At 29.0% G+C, this 23,849-nt stretch overlaps 1 protein-coding gene across 1 annotated transcript in view; it reads left to right on the top strand.

The window, feature by feature from the left end:
• The first annotated feature begins 5,784 nt into the window (after positions 1–5,784).
• LOC112683071 (BTB/POZ domain-containing protein 2-like) overlaps positions 5,785–23,849 on the top strand; it is a 46,196-nt gene continuing 28,131 nt past the window's right edge. Inside the window, exon 1 of the mRNA XM_025553932.1 lies at positions 5,785–6,087. The gene's annotated coding sequence lies outside the window, so the exon portion shown is untranslated. The remainder of the gene's footprint in view (positions 6,088–23,849) is intronic.

The raw sequence follows: 23,849 nt of genomic DNA on the forward strand, positions 1-23,849 counted from the left end.
TTTTCACTGCCAATTATTTTTTTTTTATGCACATGTTTTTATCCGGTCGCGTGGTCGGCGATGGTGAACGACCAAAGGGGTATAAAACTTATTGTTATATCACGCGTAATACGAGTATATTTCATATGTAGTTAATATTTTAATATTCGATAATTTTTATTTTTAATAATGATTAAACTGAAATGTGAATGGCACCGAACGAAAGAGTGAAAATTACTGATTTTTCTTGGATTTTGTAGATAATAAGTAGTATTTACCATTTTCCAGAGGAAACCACGAGGAGATGGCTTTCTTATTAAATAACTTGTTTTGAATTGAAATGAATAATGTTTTTAAATTTTTAATTTAATATTTGTATCGGCGAGAAAATATCCTGAAAATATCCTAATTTTATTGAAAATCACTCATTAAAAAAAAAGAAAACCTAGTATGATTTTGAACCTATGGAGTTATGTAATACGTAAAAATTAAGTATTTTCATTGAATCATTGTTATTTATTTTCATCGGTTTTCATCAAAACTCTTACAAGAAAAATTTAAAATCTTTCTATTATCTGTTGATGCGAAAAACTGCTAAAGCATTACTAAAGGTGTATTGCGGTTCAGTGGCGTATATAAGTAGGGTGTTTGCTGGATATGACACCCCCCTTGAGCCGTATCATATATTACATTATTATAGGAACATAGGTAAATCGATAATACAATATGAAATATAAAATAATGCACAATACTAATTACATATATACAGATTAACATTATCGCGATTGCGACAGTTCGTGACGAAAATTATACGTTTAAGTTTTCGCGCAACACAAAACGTTTAATAATAATATGTATTGTAGCACTGAATATTGATATTCGAATAGTCAAGTAGTCGAATAATTTACGGCGAAGCTATTCGACTTTGAATATTCGAATATACATTACTCTCTATTACAGACATTATGTATACACATTAATTAATTAAAATAAAAGTTTTAGTTTGTACGTATTATATATAATATTTAATATTTATAATTAACACCCCCCCTTCAGAAAATCCTAGATACGCCACTGTTGTGGATAACCGATTTTTCCATACGAAGAACTTTCGCCGTCGGTCCGTTGTAATGTTTGGAAAGAATGTCATTCTTGAACGCGCGTTCACACGTTCACGTTTATATTTTGTGAACGCCACTCGCTTTTTTCAAATAGAATGTGAACGATTTTTGGGGCGTTCAAATCATCATTTTAAAAATATATGTATTAATTATAAATATGGATTATAATATGTTTAATATAGGTTTTAAATATAAATTAAAATATACCGTATACATTTTGCAAAGGTCCCATTTATACAGAGTGCAGGTTAGCGATTCATAAATATAAAATAAAAAAAATGAACATGAACGTTCCGATCACTGATCCGTTGTAATTTACTCCTCCAGAACGCGTCGTGGTTGAACATCATATTATTCTAGATCCTTTGCACTAGTGCATTTTTTAAACAAGTTAACTAGGAGATACGAATTTCGTTTAGTTGGTAGTATTTTGAAATACTGAGTGAAACATAATTAACTGTTATTCAAACTATACTATTTTCTGTAATACACCTGCGAAGAGAAAACAAAATGGTATATTATAATAAAATTAAATACGCAGCTGACAAAACATCAAGTATCAAATACATATCACTTTAAATAATGCCCCGGTGCATGTTCAGTTAGTCGTATATTTATGGGCGAATCCATCGGTTTTTTCGTTATCTTCGTTCGGAATGTTTCCAAAGGAATTACTTCGGTGTGCGCATTTAGTAAATTAATATTGTAATTGTTTACTTTAACGAATGATTTTTTTTTGATATTTCAAATCATAATGGCTTTTGAAGTTTATACTATACGTATATTGTTAAGCCGTCCGAATTGTTTTATAATGAATATTTGTAACAAACATTTTCCAGGTATTGTCTGAATTTGTGTACGATTTTTATTGAAAACTACAATACACGACGATAATACTATCGCTATCGTTATCGTGTTATGGATAAAAATAAAGGCATAAAAATATCCATAAACCTTGGTAAAATAAAGAAAACCGGAGGACGGTACAGCAGCAACGTCTTGGTATCATCAAAACAGTAGACCAACAAAGTTTTTACCGTCTAAATAATACGTATACATGTACGGGGGTATGTAGGTTTTAGCGAGAACAGTAATAATAGTTTTACAATACAATAATACAATGGTAGTCTGTCTTGGAGACGAGGAGCAGGTACTTGGTTTGAGCTGAAGCTTCGCGCGGCGAAAATAACTGAAATCATAAGATAATTGAACTCCCGTAGCGGTCTTCGTGCATATAGTGCATATAACCCGTCTGTCGCGAGCACAGCTGAGAACGTTTTGTTTTCAAGTCGCCAGCCGGCTTATATATATAAATCGCTAACGGAGACCGTTTTTACACACATTCACACGAACACGTTAATACACAAGACTTGTATTTATACTTATATTTATAATATAATAGGTATAATGTTTGTGTGCAAGCGAATTTTACCTGTTCATGTGTATAATGATCATATTATTATACTCGTGGTAGGTACCCATATAATATAATAAAATATATTATATTCATTAAAAACGCGTACCTAGATTGTACGCACACGGAGACGATGACCATTATTTGTGGCGTATTATTGTTGTATTATATGCGATCACAAGACGCTTTACATTCCGTATGTAGGCGCGCGTCTATACTGTATTGTGCTTTGGCCGCGCGGGGGACATAATGGCGGTGCCAGCAGAAATTGACACATCTATTCGCGTTTTGGCGCCTGGCCGCCGACCCTGCGCCTGTAATGTAAACCGGAAACATTCCCGTCGGCCGACCGGCTCAACTGTCTTGAAATGCGTGTTGCTCGGCGAACAGTATCTCTATACAATTATAATATATGTATATATATTATATTATAACCTATGCGTTTTTTCACTACGGTGAAAAATTAGAACGAAAAAATAATTGCCGTTTGTACCTTTTACTTCATTTTACGGTGTGTGCTTTTTATTTGTCCTCGTGTGAACCTGGATTTCTACACTGATCTCAATCACAATTTATACTTATTCATTTTTCTTTTAAAACTTTTTGTAACAACCAGTTCAGTTCAACAATTAAAATATTAAAATTACGCAGTTCATATAAAAACACAATTAGTAAATTTTAAGTAATTAAACGTAATGATACAGTGATTAAAACGATAAATAATATTAGACAAGAATATGAAATGTAATTACTATAAATAATTATAAAAAATAATTTATAATATTGTAATAAATAATGATAAATTTTTTGCCTTCAAATTTTCCAATCATCGAAAGAGTTTCAATAACTTTTAATATTGTAGTATCGGAAAATGGCATACATAACTGTATTTTGTTTGAAGTATGAAAACAATTTACTAAACGGGTTGTAAGTTGTAATATAGGTTAGGTGTATATACTATAAGCATATATATAATATATATTATTTAGATGGTTAAAATTATCGTTGATAGTTATTGTTTTATGTTATATATAAATTATAATTTCTAAGTATAGTTTGAAGTATAAAATACAACATTTTGAAAACTTGAATTTATTAATTTTCTATTTTCCCTTAATAAAATAACAATATTTGTACCTTTTAAGAACTGAAAACATGGATACTCATATAAGTAAGTACATAATTTTAAACATAAATTCAAAAATCGGAAAAAGTTGTTTTGGCAGTTATCACATAGTTTTTATATTTGCGTTTAAAATTAATTTAGAAATAACGCAGAGATATGATATTTACGTCATCGTGAAATTCGTTCATTTCAATATTCACTTTTAGGCAGGCTTCGGTAGAGCCAGAAAAATGCCTGCCTTCACTACCGCCGCCTGTCGCCATAATGTATTGATTTTGGCGTATACACGTGTAACAGAAGCAAACTTTAACCGTCCTGCATAGGTCATGAAACGAAAACGGATGACAACCAAGACGTAACTCGGCGGATGGGAAACTCTAAAGAAAAGAAAGAAAAACTTTCTCTAAAGATAGTCTACCGACTTTACAAATTATATTTATTTAAGGGAATTACAAGCCATGATTTTCTTTCTCTTTCTATCACACACGCAATGTAGGGATTTAGACGTTTTCTATTTCCAACGTACCGATCGATCCATCATAATCGTATAAATATATATAATTTGATGTCAGTATATAATTACCAAATTTTATAGTTTGTATCTTTGCGAATTTCCCCTTCCTCTTTATATTTCAATGTATTACTTACTGTTTTATATTCATGACTTAAAAAGTAATTTTAGTTTTCTTTTGACTAATTATTATTAATTTAGCGGCTTATATAATAAACACGGTGATAAGCTGTGAAAAAAATGTATTTATTTATTTAAATTTAAATTGAACATGTTACATAAATCATAATTATACATAGAGTATAATATATTTATACATAATATTATATCAATATGTGTTTTATGATCTGAAATACATAATAGGAATTATAAAAAATTATAAATTTAAATACATTTAAATAGGTACACATTGCAAGATGCGCATGAAATAGTTCCAAAACTATTGTTTTTATAGAATTGTTGACAAAATCATGCTTTAAATTTTAAAATTAAATTACATTCGTGATTTTGCTATATTTTGTATCTTAATAGTTACATTATAGCAGAGGCTAAAATATATATTTATTCGTACTGCACACTTAAGGATTTTGTAATACTCCCCTTTCAAACGTTAACAGTAATGAGTAACACAGTTAAAATAGTTAGTATTTTCGATTTTGCTGATGGCACTCGTTAATCTTGGAATTTTAAAAATATGTAAAATAATTTAGTAAAAAAAAGTAAAATTAAAAACATATTATAACATATATAATACGAGTATAAAGAATAGAATCGCAACACATTTTTTAATTTCGTACTACACACTTAACATTTCGTATTGTACAAAGTGTGTCATACTGTACACAATTTTAGTCCCTGATTTATAGTTTTGTGAAATTTATATGATACATTCCTTACTATAAACATGTAAAATATAAATACTTTTATTATGATCATACGTACAATTTATAATCAAATTCTTCCTAATCAAATTATTGTTAATTTTTATTTTTATAACTTTTTTTTTTATAAAAATTCTTATATTTGGTATTTGTATTTTTAATAGTATTCAAAGTTTTAAGTGTTACGGTTTGGAGCAGTTATTCATCTAACCAATTTTCGCCAATGGTACGTTTACATGCCAGCTAATAAAATTTTATTGATTAAATATTGGGCTTTAAAAAATACCCAAGGTTTTAAAAATATGTTTTAGTATGATATATGTGAAATTAAAATTAAGGATTGCTATAAGTAGATAATCAAAAACGATGTACTATAAAAATATAACTAAAATGTTCGATGTACGTAAAATTATATATCATGTATAAATGTTGTATATGTATACACATATTTGCAGAAGGTAAACTCAAATCATAATAAATACACAGGTATATCGACCGGGTGATTAAAATATAGTATTGTCGACCAATAAAATGAATGTCTCGCGTTAAAAAAAAATTATAAACCCCAAGTGTATGATATACACATTCACGTAGTCAAGTTCACGAACGTATAATGTATAAATTATACACAAGCACTCTCTATGGAAAGTTGACGAAACTTTCGTTGTTGATTGGATTCGCTGGAAGCGCTAGCGTTCCGATTTCTTCAGGTCGATCGCACGGCTCGGCGGGTGTATTTCATACTTGCAGAGTCCGGGGCGGGTAGTCTTGATTTCTCCTCCCTCACGGGAAGGGGTCGCGAGCTTCCGAGGACTTTCACGACGTGTATCGATGATTATGTAATTGTATTTCTTACGGGCTAGGGTGCTCGTCACGATAACAATACACGACACATGTACATCAATACAACCCTATAGCATTAGTTGCGCAACACCATCATGAATTGCATTATCATTAACATTGCATTACCTGTGTGCTTGTGCACGCGAGTTTTGTTGGGCACCGTCATCTGTGCATTCAGCTGCATCTAGATACGTCTACGCATCACGCCACGGGTAAGACTTACGAAATATATTAAAATTCATTCGGTTTTCGTGTTAGTCGCAATATTATTTCGAAGACACTTCGAGTATTGCGTTCGGGGAGAATATAATGTGATTATTGACCGTGTCTACAGTAAATAATGTATGCGGTGTAAACACCTATATGTTCGTGAAAGTGTCGATTATAGGTGTAATCTTTTTTTTTTCTCTTTTTTTGACCGTGAAAAAAATACGAACAATCGAACACTGTGTGTGTGGATTTGAATAATAATGGCCATTGCTGTGTCTATATATATATATATATTACATGTTTATTAAAATATTATTTATTTGTCCGTGTGTTTTTCGAGTTCATAGGGTCACTTGACTTGACCCGGACGCCCAGCAGGTTGTGACAGTCCGTTTAATTTTTAACGTATTGGTAATTATTAATTTTATCTAGCGTGAAAAAAAAAATAGAAAATCATTAAAAGAATCCGAGAAAAAACGCCGCGTGCAAATTATATAATATAAGTAATAACCTTAAGGTTCAATATCAAATTATGCGCATAGGTAGGTTACATGTTGTATGTACATTGTTGGATATATCCACCGCGACACACGATCGTCGTGTTGGTTTTTCCCTTTCAAGTTGTCTTAATCAAATCTACTGTTTTGGCTATCTCGTCATCAAAATCGTGCGATCGAGAACAAACGACTGTTCAATCAAAAATTCGTCTTGTCATCGTTATTTTTCTTCGGTACGTCTCCGCTACGTTGTCATACGCATGTGCAAATCTTCTATGTATATTATTTTAATACACTAATAATAACAACTGTCGTATGTACTATGTACATCGCGTGTTTAACGCGTCGATAATCGGACAGCTCATACGACCGATGAAGACTCATGGACTACGATAAGTTAACGAATACGCTAGTACAGGAGGATTCGTTGAAATAAAATTAAAAAAAAATAAAATATTTAAAACGATAATTAATCATATCGAGTTGTGTAATAATTACTGTTACGACAAAGTCTCAGAGTAATCTGTCCATAGCTTGGTGCAGGTTAGAAAAAAACTTATGTTAACTGATTATTATCTAAACTTCATTTGAACTAAACGGTATGAAATATAAATTAATTTTTAATTTTTAGTTTTTCGATAATAAACACGTAATCATTATATTATATTATATAACTTATAATTTTTTATTTATTTTTTTTTAAATCATATACGGACACATTATTATGATGAATAATTAAGTAATATTCACCATGACAAAAAAAAGGTTTCATAGTTATAAAAATATATTTGTTCAATTATAAGCGTTTAAATTATATTAATTATCTAATAAGAATTTGCTTAGGTACTAAATATTACATTTTCAATAGGATAAATTATGTATTTAGCAGTTGTAGGCAAAGGATATAAAATATAGTCTCACAAATAAGAAATAAATAAATAAGCCATTCAATCAGATATAACAATAGATAATTGATTGGGAAACTGGGACCGAGTGATTGTCTTTAGTCATTATTGGCTTCTATGGACCTCGGACAAAAAAAGAAGACTAGTCGTATGGTGGACCAGCACATAATGGGACATAATTCGAACTTTGCATAGGTCACTAGGACGGATGAGTTATAGTTGCCTATTGTTATTAGTATATGTATTCGAAAGCAATGATCAATCATCGCATCAAAAATTATTATGAGTGAAGGCCAGAGTTGTATTCATGCTTGATAATTAATAAATAGTAATTATTACTATTTAGCGAAAAAAATCAAAAAATTACCTTATCTGATTAAAATGTTTGATGTAATAAAATGTCGTATGATGAATTTGTTTTATGTAATAAGTGCTCTAAAAATAAAGAACAACTTTAACGTAAATCAGTAAATTTCTGAGTTTGAACAAAATGGTTTATTTTCTATTGGTATTTTGTTTTTTTCATAAAATCGGTTTGTATTTATTTTTTATAATAACTTTTGTCATAATTATTAGTGTACGGTTTTTTCTACAGGACATGGAAGTTGACGCGGGAATAGAGGACTTCTGTTAACCCTACACTGCATACAAGGGCATATAATCATTATGTACTTAATGGAAATTAGGATAGTTCTGAATTTAAAATATAAAATTCGTATTTTTCAACTATATAACAGAAAATTGGGACGCCTGTATACTATACAAATTTTTAATCCTAAAACTTGAACCTCCTGTCCATGACGTATGAATAAATCATACTTTTGGTGGTCCGACATTTTGTTTGACTAACTTAAAATGTGTTGACTCTACAAGAAAGGTCATAATAACGCCCCTGACCACATGACGTTAGGAAGGTGCTGGCCAAGCACCAGACCTTCAACAACTTAAATAGGTACCGGTCGCACTATACTCGTACTTCGGAATATCCAAAATAAAAATTCGGTTCACAAAATCGCGGTTTTTCATCTACTTATCCTCATCTTTTTGTTAAAATTTAATTCGAACATACGTGTGTAGTAGTGTGTAGTTACAAATGCCTGTATGTAGATTAGTAGATGAGGGTTTGGGGGCGTAGTTTCTATGGGTCTATCGGCGGTTATCAAAACTGCACACTTACCGTTCATAACCGCACATTTTAGATCGTTGAATATCGCACATATTTATTCTATTGTTAAAAAGGGAAATTTAAAAGGTCGATAGTTCAAAACCGCACACATTTGGTTAACAGTTCCTTTCTCTCTGCATACTTTGAATGTACAGTTCACGTTGCCGTGAACTATGAGTCCCACACAAAATCTTTTTTTTATCCTGGGACCTACTCGGGGTGATGTTACATAGCAAATCGGGGGATATTTTCGTTTTTAAATGTTCGAGCGAGCGAGTGATCACGCTCGGTCTCGAGGTGCACTCATGTTATTTTAGATAAATGTATACGTAATTAAATATATATCAATTTGTGCGGTATGAATGGTTTAATTTGGCGAAAATATGTGGGATTAAGATATAAAAGTGTGCGGTTATGAACGACGCCCGGGTCTATGTTATCTCGGTACTGAAAGCACTCGCAAAATGTAAGCTCTAGTTGTTACGTGGAAATACTTGACGTATAATATAATTTATTCAATACCGGGAATAAAACATATTAATTAAAATTGAGACTATGCAGATACTAGTAAACTTATCTACTTTGCGATCTTACTGTTATAATATAGGTACCACAAATTCATATTTTTTCATTAAGTAAAATTTATTTAAAAAAAAAATTATCTTCGATTAAACCTTGACTATCTTCAGTCCAAGCTTCACAATTAAACGATAGCTGCTACGATTTAGTAAATTTTTGTTTTTATTTTCTTTCCTAAAAAATTGTATTTTACTCAATAATATAGTTTGTTAGAAAAATAAAATAAAATTAAAAATATACTAAATCGTAGCAGCTATCGTTTAATTGTGAAGCTTGGACTGAAGATAGTTAAGGTTTAATCGAAGATAATTTTTTTTGTTTTTTTTTTAACTAAAGAATTTTTGTTTACTAAAAAAGGAAATAGATACCCAAAATAGTTTTGAGAGGCTTTAAAATTCTGCAATCTACAGTACACATTTATAAGGACTACAACCTTCTGTTATTATAATAAATATCTTTTGAAGTAATATTGATTATTGACATGTATTGTAAGTATTGGGTTGTTCGCCCGTAATCATACACACCTATATAATTTACTATTTTGTTTATATATAATATATCTATTGTAAAACCGTACTAACACCATTAATACTCGTAGATAACCGTGACTAGTACTGATAATTATTTGTAATTGGGTTTCCATGAGCTTCAATTTGTTATGTACATTTTGCATCGACTGTATTAATGTATTACTGAAGTATACGGCTTAACACTGTAAAATCGTTAAATATTTTCACTGCATTTTTATTTTTAATTTTTACATTTTTTTTTTTTTTCAAAATACGAAAAGCGTACGATATGTTAACTATTATATTATTGAACTTAAAAAAATACATGTATGTACAATATAAACTAAATTGCAGTTCAAATTGATATCAATAAACATTTAGTGTAGACGAATCCTCTATTAATATCTATGTATAGCATATAACTATGCTATAAAATATATGAATTCAATAATATATTGTAATCATACTTATTCACTTGGATGTATAAAAGTAGAAACCGCACGTTGCCTAGTGTATAAATAAAAAAAAGGCCCGTAAAATAATGATGGCAGAATTTGTCCTTCATCCCTTCAGTTCTCGAAATGGATAATGGTAATTCGTGTACTGAGTTCTAAAGAAATTATAACTCATTTCTTTAGTAAAACAATTCTAAGCAAAGCTTCAGTATAAAAATATACCGTTTGTATATTTTACCATTTTCTGTATAATTATCGGTAGGTTCTATTTTTTATCAACCTGTTAAAATTGTCTTGTTGGACGAAAAAGACATTTTTTTTAACCAAATATTAAAAATATTTGGTTCTATCTGTATTCAAATTTTCATTATAATTGGAAGGGCCATTTCTTTTTAATAATTATTTAAAAATGAAAATTTAAAATGTTGGCAAATATGAAAAATGTCTTTGATACAAGAAGAAAGTTTTAAGTTTCCAGACAATTGCTTTTTGTGTTAAATAACTAAAATTTGAAAATTGAAAGTTTCATTTATAGTACATTTTTAACATTTTATTATTCGGTTTTTTGGCAATTTTTCCTCACAACTGAAAAAAACTATTGAAATTTTTTGTAAAATATGACCTCTCTAAAGTACCATCGCAGGCCAATTTCAAATCTGAAAAAGTTACCAGATGAAACTTTTGAACCAATATTTCTATCTGAAAAAATGTTTACAGAAAAAAAAAATAAACATCATTATAAAATCATAAGGTCCTTTATTTCACTCTGAATATAAAATACACAAACGATGAGTATAAATAAAAATGGATTTTCTAGTGGTGGAGTATATTTGAAATAATGTCACTACGTGTCTGCCATTTGCGATTGATATTTTGATTATATATTATATGAGTATAACAAGTATAATATAAAAATGTACCTATGTGAGTTTTCAAATAGTTCGAATCATATTACAATCATTAACCTTACACTAGTCCAAACATTCAATATTACATGTTATCCATCGTGTTTTTTTTATACCTAATGCTTAATTTTCATTCAGTTTTTAATTTGAAAGTACAATTTATATTATTTGCGAGACAATTATAATACTGGCAGCTGGCAAAGTAGACATGTAAAAGTGTTTTTTCATGAATTTTTTTTTAGTTGAATTTTAAACCAGAGGCATTTAAAATATTTATCATGTGAAGTCAACGAATCCGTTTTATCGTTTCATCCGACCTAGGAGTATAAGAACATAAAACCTTACTAAATAATGATAACTCTTTACTAACAGCCGGCTAGAGTCTCAACATTCTAGACAGAATATATCTAATTGGAGGTGTTTTTTTTTTGCATGTTTACTGATTCTGTCGTGCACATAGTACATATGTATTACATACAATTACATAATAATATTTAATGATAATGTACTTTGATTTTTAATATTCATCTGAGGTTGCAATCCATGAATATTAAATAATATTAATAGTTTGATCACCATTAGAGTATATAAGTATGATTCATAATGATTTATTCGATTTAAAAATTGTTTTATCTTTCCGTTTATTAGAGTATATTGAATAATAAACATATTCAATTTAAAATAACTATGCTATAACGTTACTATACTATTGTTACAAATAATATTAAAACTATAATTTTTACGATCTCTCGTTTCGTATACTTATATAAAATCTTCATATTAAGTTCCACGTACATTGAGACCGGTACATTTTTCAAAGAATTTTCACCGGGCGACAAACCAATTTTTCTCTCAAAGTACGATGGTAGTATTTCACATTCGGATAATTATTATTTAATAACCCGCATAATTATTTAAAATAAATTTTTAAAAAATCAAATATAGATAATATAAAAATATATAGTACTATAGATATACAAATTTATCCATTACCTAATTATTTTTTTTACATAATTTTAAAATAAAATCAATAAAATCTTCTTTTAACAACCAATTATTTATGTGTTTCGCCCAGTTTTTCAAAACATCAACAACTAGGCGCAAAAAAATTTTTACTTGGTGAAATTTTTGTTGCCTAGTTAACTAGTTTATAAAATGTATTTGATTCGAGATTAAACTCGAGAGTATATAATCTGTTGCAACAACGACCACGTAGTAATAAAAAAAAAGCTTGAATGGCACGTGGGTATAATGCAACATGAAAGAATTTAACGGCGTATAGATGGCGCCCGACTAACCATGCTTTTAAATCGTATGCAAAATGTATTTTGAACAATTCAATACCTACTTACTATTTGATTATACGCCAAAATGCATCAAAATTATATTATTATTACAAACTATTGAAGAAAGTCTTTCAAGAATTTCTTCATGCTTATATATTTGTGGTGGGGTGAACTGTTCGAATCTCGAATCGAACCGAACTGAACCCTAGATTAGGGTTGCTATACGTCCCGGAAAACCGGGATTGTCACCGTTTTTGGACTTCGCGTCCCGGTGTCCCGAAAAATGTTTTCGGGACGTCCATAGGTTAGACTAGGCTTGGACGTTTAGAAGAAATTGTAGTATTGTTTAATTTTTCATTTCGACCATTTTATCTCAAAGTACATTTTTAATCGTAATCGATTAACAATATATAATAAAAATACAATTTGTAATTTACACATATAAATATATAATATATTTTATTTCACAAAAATATTTTTAAATATTATATTGCAGGCCAATAATGATCCTCTTCAGTGGCGTATACATAACTTTTGTATGGGGAAGGGATCATTTGCAAGCAAATCATTATTTATTTTTACGTTTTTAACGACCTCACACTAAGAAAATTATTTTATAACATTTAATAAAAGGCCTAGGAGGGGGGGATCTGATTCCTCCTTGAATACTCCACTGGTCCATTCAATATATTAAAAGTTATATAAAAAGTATATTACTCGATAATGTGTTTGTTTTGTCCCGGTTTCACCTTATAAATTTATGGCAACCCTACCCTAGATGTTCGATTCGATTCGAAATTCGAACTCGGCGTGAAAAAAATCGAACCAAATTATCAAGCATATTTTATTGTTTGAAAATCGAACTTGAAATATTTGTCGAACCAGACTTACTGGCCATGGTAATTCGAAAACCAAATATTTGTACAATTCTTCAAAAGTTATTTTTGAAAAATAAAAATTGATAATGATTATTTAGAAATAATTAGACTATTGGCGATAGAAAGTGATAATCTGTAGAGGGCACGTCATGCATAATAATAATAATAATATTGCTATTATTATGATAATAATGTTATTTTTCCAGTCGCCTGTTACACATCCACCCTCCGCTGACCAAAACATTAATAAGCTGTTTATTTCCAATAGAGGCAGTGTATGTACATTCATAATATAGCTATTTTTGTTTTTATCATATTTATTGTAGAGGTTAAAATTAATTTTGGGTAAATCCATGGTAATATTCCAATACGCGACTGCGCTGTTAATAAAAACATGTTTACAACTTACATCTTACATTATAAATTCTACTAATCATTCTATATTTGTGAATCATAGTTATTATTACTATTTTTTTTTATAAATTATTTAAATGTACCTATTGATTGTACTTTCATATTATACTCAATACTCAATACTCAAATAATATTTTATAAGCTACAAGACAACACGAGAGAGCACAATACTGGTTTTGAAAAATAATAACAATAAGAGAAATTATCTAAAATTTAAATGTATTGTAAATAATACAATTACTTAGACTTAAATGTTAAAATGTAGAATTGGTAATACGAAAACTTAAAATCCAATAGTAATTAATAAATATGGTTGATTTAATTTGTAGGTAGAAACAATCATTGATTAAATATACATAGATAACCCACGCAACTTTATAAAGTGTGTGGTACAATGTACATGATAAAAAGTATTGAGTTCGAGTTCGAGTTCGACTTAAAATCATAATAGGTTCGGTTCAGTTCGAGTTCGAAAAAATAATTTAAAGTTCGGTTCAAGTTCGGTTCGATTTAAAAAATCAGGGTTCGACCCATCACTAGTAAATACCTATTACCACAATATTATAACATAACGGTTGAGCTTTCGATATGACCATTAAAAACCCACGATTATATATACTTTATAAATAGGGCTAGGAAGTTAATAACATAAAAAAACCTTGAAAAATTACAAAATTAACGGTTTAAAACTTTCTGAAAGTGGCAAAAATAAAACCATGACCTATGTATTTGAATAATGCGAAAATAACTCAAATTAATTTTATTATAAACCGATGCAAGATGATAATCGGATTGGATTTTTTATTCATATTTTACCGGTAAATATTGTGACTAATAGCGATTATTTGTCCCGCGATACGCTTTATCATCAGACATTTATATCGCACAAATCACTGCAGACGGAAACCCATTCAAATTTTATACACGATATCGGATCGTAAACACGAAGGTATAATAAATAGGCATTGTGCATAATCAGCGTTAAAAAACGAGTCTCGTTGGCCGTGTCACGCGTCGAGTACATTAAGCGGTGTTGTACACAAAAACATAATATTATTATGACGCGCGCATGTAACGTGCTCAACCGAAAATTCATTGACTCCATTTCTATTTTTCGAACTTTCTTATCGATTTTTAAATTTAATCCTTCTCGGAATATTCAAATATCCATTAATGATTTCAATATTAAATGCTCGCTATCATCGGTATGTAATTTCCTTTACCCTCCTTCTCCATTTACGGTACAAACGACCAGAATGTATAACTAATGCTCGCCCGTGTGTGGAGACGGTATAACATCTATAATTGCCGGGTTTTACTGAATGAACTCGCGGAAGTGTAATATTTCAAACAGGAGTACACTATATACGATTATGTATACAGACGAGTATAAAGATCGATCCTTGTGTAGAATTAACGCTTGAAAATGTTCGTTTTGTATAAACGTCGCAAATATCATATTTTAGTAATTTGATCTGAGTGCGGTGTTTAACTATATGTGTATTTGAACGTCGGATAAGTGAACCGATATTACGAGTATTTCGGTTCGCTGTTGTGTAATATATTTGTATTTTGTTATTTTTTTTCTTCAGTTTTACTATGTTGTTTTTCCGTCCAACGTAGCTATAGGTTTTTATCGTAATGGATTTCTAAGGCATTGAAAAGTGACTTATTTACGACGAGACCGTTACAGAGTAATGCATATGGTACATATTATTATTATTGTTGTTATTGTTTACCTACTACGTTGTATTTTTACGAAAATGGTGGCAAAATATAAATATAAGTTAGAGATCATAAATTCAACAGGATCGCATTTCGAAGAATATATACAAATAAATCAACAAAATAACCAGCAATTTCGGCTGTTGTTTGGTCTGCAATAATCCTGTAGCGTGCACAATGTATACGATTACCTACTTGAAAATGTAATTTTTATACCTAAAAGGCAGTGCATTTTATAAAAAATTTTCACTGGGCGACAAAAAATGTTTTTTTCAAAATAGACAATGTATAATACCATAGTACGATTATAGTATTACACGTTTGTTTCGCATTATTTCGCCCAATCTTAAAATACTGTCGACAGAGTATAATCACTGGGCGATATTTGTGTTGCCTAGTTAACTAGTCAAAAAATGCACTGCTAAAAGGTTAAGACTATTAAAAAAAAAAAAAACTGAATTGTACTCAATTTATACATACGTTTATAATAAGTGTTTTGTTAAATATAAATATAAAATATTTTGTAATAATTCTTAAAAATAATTACAATAGTAAATTTTAGGTCAAAGTTTATGTTAATCATAATTCATTACCAAAATATACATTTTAACTAGTGATTATAATAATAATATTGTAATTATAATGTACTTGCATATACATTTATGCCGGGTATTCTAAACTGAATCAGCCCAAATACTATTAATTAACTATAATACTTCATCCCTTATTGGCGTTTATTCATTTTTTACCATTTATACTTCATGTTAAATTAAATAATTTAGTTTAATTATCTGTAGTTTTATATACATAAATGTTTTTAATAGTTGTTGACACGGGTTAAATATTTATATTATGGTATATAATAAGTATCATTGACATTTTTAAGTACATACTCAATAAATATTATCGCATAAATAACACATTTTAATAACTTATTTTTGTCGGTTATAATAATACATTATTTTATTATTACTAGTACTTTAAAAATTAATATAACGTAGCCATACGAATTCCATTGGGAGATGGATTAAGTGACTAAATAATGTAAATTCCATTAATCTTCAAGTTTAAAACTATGCGATCTGCTCAATCTCCACGGATACTGTGTATACGTATTGTAAACATAACTAGCTAACATCTGTAATTTTATTATAATATCTTAAATTGTTTTGGTTGAGGCTTCATTACTTCGTAATAAATAATTATTATCTTTTTTGTAAATTTTTTTATCAGTTTAATTTTTAATTATAAAATAATAAGTACTTAAATATTAGGAGCCAGTGCACATTCAAAATGCAATTTTAATAAATTATCAAAAATAATAATAACTATTGTAAAGTATGATTGGGTGAAGATAAAAAAGGTTTACATTGAACTACTACTTTTTTTTATCCGTGTTAATATTTTATTTCGATTTATTTACGTAATAAGAAACGTACTGCAGCAATTAAAATATTATTAATCATTAATTCCAATAAATTTCCTACAGTAATCAGTAACCCATAGCTTAGCAATACTTTAGTACTTTACGGTTATTTCATATGGAAACAGTAACAATATTGGCCTTCTAAATAAATTCGTTGGTATGATTAATTATATTTTTTATCATACAAATTGACAATTTACGTGGAATTATATAGAAAAAATTGTAATTAACTAAAAAATGATTAAATTACTAAATTACCTGAATGATAACAAACAATTTACATTCAGACTAAAAATTTACCTTTTTATTTTTAACATTCCGAGTTAATTATATAATACACAGTGTGTACTAGCTTCTACAAAATTTATAAAGCAGTTTTTCAAATGATATTCACGGACGAAACGATTGTTAAACATTTTATATAAAGAAAAACATTTCATAGCATCGCATATTTTAAGAAATACAAGTATTTCTTATAATTTTATATAGATTTAAATTTTACAACAATAAATAAAAATACAAAAATACATATATAAAAATTTCACTGTCAAATACATAAATTATATGTACGATTCAAATAAAATATTTTATTGTTGTTGGGACTTTCGGGTGATTGGTTAATCAGGAAATATTAGAATAATAATAACAGCTGTTAAGATAAATAAAGTAATAAACCCCATAGTCGATAGACTTGGAAGTGCGATTCCAGTGAGCTGAGAGTATACCATTAAGTACATTTTCGCATAAACCCCGGCATAAGCATATTCTCTATATGCGAACAGAATTTCTATAGGACCGTAGGGCTATGTGCTTATTTTGGTCGTAAATAGGTAACAATAACAATAATAAAAAAATACTTTAATATAAAGTGTATATTTTATTTCTGAAAACTTAAATCGATAGTTAATATACAAGTATATATAATAATTAGTGTTTTCGCAAGCTTTTACGAGACTCTAGACAAAAGCAGTACAATTTCCTTACACCTAAATATATTTAACTATTCTAACTTGACAAATTGTGGACCCTCGAGTTTATTTTAAATGCGAGGCCCTAGGCCAGGGGTCGGCAACCCGAGGCCCGCGGGCCGCATGTGGCCCGCGAAGCAATTTTCTATGGCCCGCACAAAGCTGGTTAATTTTTGTTCAATAAAATTTTTCATACAATTTTTAATACTATTCAATTCTTTATTTCTTTATAAATTAAATCTAATCTAATCGTTAATAGTTGATGTTTATTCTATATAGTTATATAGTCAGTTTAATCTATGAAATTATTATTATTATTTAATCGGAGTTGAAGATAATGATGACTGCACTACTCAGTCATAGGATAAATTAAATATACTTATATATATTTAAAAATTAAAATTTTAAATATATTTAATCTATGTATTTAATACATATGTATCAAATATATCTAATCTATGGTTATAGTTACTTTGCGTTTGTAGCAATTAGTACTACGCTCGTACGTGTGACTGTTTGCGTTTGTAATAGTTTCATTTTAAAAGTAAATCCAAACATTATGGCGACTAAAAAAAGAAAAATTTGTGATGAACATCGTTTTTATAATAATTCTTGGGTTGATTTATACTTTTTCGTCGAAAATAAAGGTAAGCCATCATGTTTAATTTGTCAAAAAATTAAATTTTTTCTCAAAAGCAATTTTTTCCAGTAACATTCATATTTTTTACACTCATATTTCTATGTAAAATAATCAAATATAATAGGAATACAATTATTAGTATATATCATATGTAAAAAAAATTTTTAATGTGGCACTTGATAAACATTTGAAAAAAAAATATGGCCCGCGTGGTTCAAAAGGTTGCCGACCCCTGCCCTAGGCTATTGCCCAAGTTGCCTGTCTACTAATGATGGCACTGATTATAATGTATGGCAAGGCTGGGCGTTAACGAGTTAAAAGTTAAAATAAAGTTAAAACGTTAAGTTAATTAACTCGTTAATTTTTTACAAATTAACTTTTAACTTAATAAGTTACTTTTTTTAAGATTAACGTGTTAACTTTAAATTAATTGTATTTAAAAGTATCTAAATTAAGTTAATTTCAGTGCAAAGAATAATGCAAATTATTAAATGAGATTTTTAGTATATTTATAATTTACTATTTTAATATGAATTTCCTATAGACGAAAATAATATGAAAATTAACTTTAATAGTTATTATATGGACTGTATTTTATCATTATATTTTTATAAAATTGTTATTATATAAACACTATCAACCCATGGAAATTCTAAGAATATTCTGTGAAAATAGTAAATACCATGAGAGCGAGTGTCGATGGGAGATTAATCATAAAACAACTGTGGATAATTTCCAATTTAATTTCATTACTTAAATTCTAATGAGTATGAGTTCAGGTCTAAGATTTATTTTAGAAAAGTAGGTTTTTTGATAGCTAGTTAATGCTTTTATGCATCATTTTAAATTTCCCTAGTAATTTTCTTGAGCGTAAAATAACTAGTATTATGTAAACAATTTTTTATTTTTGCAAATTAAGAATTTTTAACTTTAAACTAAGTTAAGTTACTTTTTTTTTCAAAGTTAACTTTTAACTTAACGAGTTAACGAAAAAAATATAAGTAACTTTTAATTTAACTTAATTTAATTATTTTAAAATAACTTAACGAGTTGAAAAAAATCGTTAACTTGCCTAGCCTTGATTTATAGTACCTATATAATAAGCTGAATAACCCGGCTTCGCTCGTGTGCAGTTTTTTGAATTACGTATTATATTTTTTGTTTCCTAACCTAACGAAAACTAACCTAACTTGCTAAACCAGCAAAGATCCGTCCCATCCAAGCCTTCCAGTCAATCATCTTAAGACTTATAATTGGTGCTCCGTGGTACATTACAAATATAGACCTCTAACCTAAAACTACAGACAATAAATACACTTGCCAAAAGCCACTATAATACATTTCTTTCTAAATTAAGTAACCATACCAACTCTCTTATCAACAAAATGTCCTCTCTCTGTCTCAAAATATTTCCCGTAGATTAAAAAGAAATTAGATTAGAAACCTTTTAAAATAAACCTTGTAAAAAAAAATAATTATAATATTTAAACTTAAATTCTGAGGTTCTATTAAAGACTGTATCCTCCTCTTGTCGATAAACAGGTTGTAATATTTTATTAAATAAAAATAATTAATAAAATAAATAAAAAAAAATTATTTTATGATTTCCACACACTCTATTGTATTATATTTTATAAAAAAACTTTAATATTTAATATTTTTCTACAGTAAGTACAGAGGTGAAAATTTTAAAATTACGCCCTATCATAGACCTATAATCAAATACTCTTCTTGACAATTTTTTTCTAATAATTAATATACAATCATATTTATTGAATTTTTACCTAATATTAGTATTTAACAAATTTAAAAATATAAAATTAGTTGTTAATAATTAAAAAAATTATACCCTCTAAAATTTTATGCCCAGGATGAATCCCCATCTTCTACCCCCTAGTTCCACCCCTGCCAGGGGTGGACTGAGAGTACTTCGGCCCGGTCGGAGAAGATTTGAGCAGCTTACATTTTTTTTTTGTATGATCAAAAAATTTGCAGCTAACTGTGCTCGCTTATCATAGGCTAAAATCTCCTAAAAGGGTGTTTAGCACCGCCAACATATTCTAGAAATAAATAATACTTATCATCATTCATAATATTATATTAAATCGTTTACTTAAAATCTTTTATGTCTATATTTAGATATTACTGAGACAACAGTTTATTAGGTACTTATTTTTCAGATAACTAATGATATACTAGTGATCATTGTGTATTTGTACTGTTTAGACCTACTATTATATAATAAAATTCTTGATTATATTATGTACCTATTATTATTTTATAAGTAAATTTTTATTTTCACGAATTTGTTTCTGTTTATTTTAATATTTGTTTTAACGATTTGGCAGAGTATTTGAGATTTATGGGGAGTGTGAGTGTCAAAGCCCCTCACGGGTTACTGATAAGTTAATTTTGGAAGGACTTGAGCACCCCCAGATTACTATATGGATTTGCGCCTATGTCGCTTATGATTGGCCAAGTCCGGATTATGATAATTTGGGGCCCGGGGCCAAGCAGTTTTAGAGGCCCATAACCATAATCAAAATATTGATGACCTACACATAAATATATTTCAGAGACAAAAAAAAAGTTATATTCTAATTTATAAATTTATTTCTTGCTTTTTTTAGTACAAAAAATAAAAATATTATTTATATAAATAATTTTTTCTTTCTTTTTGGGAACCAAACCCTTTAATTATATCATCGGTATTAATTACCTCTAAAATATTACTCTCTGAACACAAAACCATTAAACTATATACTATTATATACTTGATTTTATACGAGCTAAAAAAAGATTTAAAAAACGAAAAAACCTATTATCCACCAGGGCCTACTATTGTTTGATATTCGTTGTGGGCCCGGGACCATTACCTGAAACCATAAACAACAATATTATTGATCATGATTAAATAAACATTGTATATAAAACGAATATTTACACTATCAATCTTATAAGGAATCATATTCTTATAGATCCCATCAAGTTCTTTCTTTAGTAACTTTTATCTTCGGTTTCGAACTCTGAGTATATTAATTTTGTTCTTTTCTCTACCGAATTAGATATGTTTGGGTAGACTTTTGAAAAATGTTGAAGTTCCAGTTTTAATTGATCAAGATCTTGCTATAGATTACTAGATATATTAGCAAAATGTAGATATATCTACGATATTACAAGTAAATAAAAATATTATGTAAAAAAATTTGAGCCCCAGGATTGTGTATTTCTGTGTTATTATCTATTATTGACAATTTAGTAACTATAGCATAATTGAATATAAAATTATAATATAATATATTTTTATTAAAAGTGTACCATGACGAAGGGGCCTTTCACGACAGTGAGACAGTTCTCCAACCCTCCACCTGGGCCAGTCCGCCACTAACCCCTGCGTATATATATATCGCAAAATCGGCTCATGAACAGTCTTTAAACAGAATTATATAGTAAATCGAACAAAACGTGAACAATTTTTTTAGAATTGATGGGTGGTTTGATTTGATCTACTTCGATGTAAAATTTAAATGATCAGATCAACTCTGATCTATTGCAGCTTGCTAGTATATGATACGTAATTAATTGAAATATTTACAAATATGTAAAAACATTCATGTAATATTTCTATAAGTCCTCGCTAAATCAATTAGTACAATATGAACAATATATCGATATTATTTGTCTCTGAATCAAATATTTTTTGTTTTATTTTCATTCAATTAGTTGTGCAAAACTTTATAGAGTATTCAAAAGGCAGAATTGTCTTTGATGTGTTTATTCCAATGTGATAGTTTTAAATCCACGGCAAGGGTGTATTTGAGTTGAGGCCATGGGGGGGAGGACGAAACTAATTTTTCTTCAATACAAACTTAAAAATAATCTACAGTTCATTACCTAGAACTCATGTTTTTGTTATAATGATAGACTAGTAATTTATATTCTTAATTATTTATACATTAAATTCTTTAAATAAATCAATGTATTATATTCAAAAAAAATACGAGCCATGGGGAAAGCGAATTCCCCCCTTCATTACCCCTCTAATACGCTCTTAATCCACGGTGTATAATGTACAATACCTAAACAATCAATAATTTTATCGAAAACACATCAGTTACCCCGATACCGATCGATTCGAAAATGATTCGGATATATATCATTGGATACAAAATTTCATCTACAGAAGATTTTTGGCCACAACTTGTTTTGGATAAGTATATGAAATGTATAACACTCACCATAATTAGCTAGCTACCATATTTGACCCCACGTTCGTATGTGAAACTTCGTTCTCTGAAATGACATTTTTAAAGATAAAATATTATTCAAGATGAACTAATCTACATTGCGAAAACATTTTACGCATTAGTTGTTTTTGAATGTTAATGAATTATAAAAAAAAAATGGTTTAAGACAAGGTGTATAATTTTTCTTGTTAAGGAATAAAAATGTATATTATTATTATTATTATTATAAAACTTTATAATTTGTATCGTATTATATTTCATAATTTCCCTTGGACTGTTTTTGATATAAAAATAAATAAATCCATTGAATAATATTTAAGTTTTGTTAACCTCGAAAATTGTTTTTTTTAAATCGTCCGGATATCCTTAGAAACTAATATAATTGCCGTGCCCTGAAACAGGTGGCTTTTGGTTCGTACATCCGCGATTCCGAATACGCGAGCGATGTATAACATATATAATATATATATGTGTATATATGTATATAGCACATAATTATACACATTAGTAGTGCGTTTATTATTATATACATGACGTATGCCATCACCACTGGCGACCCGATACGGACTGTACCGCGATGAGGAGATCGTGCTTTATTCGGTACAAGCGTAAACGTAAATACAATATATTTGTATGGGAACGCGATCGTTCTGAATTATTAGAAAAAAAAAAAAAAAAAAAAAATGATTCGTTCACTGTACAGCGTATATTATACTATTCGGTTGGGAGTACACGCGCGCACGGATTGTTATTGGGTTCCAGGGAGTAGAACAATCGTCGGGGACCTCGCCCCAAATGGTTTCGAAAAAATATGCTGATCCCGGACAAAAAAAATAATAACGAAAATAAAAATGTATACACAAAGTACAATATTATAATAACGAGTGTGTGCACGCACACGCGCACGAACGTACGCGCGCGCGCCTTCATTATTTCGGCTGACCTATGATGTATCCATTTGGACTACCTAGAAGAACTACGCGTGCACACGGTTGAAAAAAATAAATAAATACACCGGCCGTAGGGTACCTCTATACAAACGATTTATCTATAAACGTGTGTAAGCATACGTTTATTATCGTCTGTTCGCGAGTAAGAAAAAATAAAATAAAAAAATTATTGTACAAAAAACACTTGTACATGATATAATTTATCTGTACAGGGG

The sequence above is a fragment of the Sipha flava genome, unplaced genomic scaffold (genome assembly GCF_003268045.1).
Source record: "Sipha flava isolate LNK unplaced genomic scaffold, YSA_version1 218_pilon_pilon, whole genome shotgun sequence".
NCBI classification, from domain to species: Eukaryota; Metazoa; Arthropoda; class Insecta; order Hemiptera; family Aphididae; genus Sipha; species Sipha flava.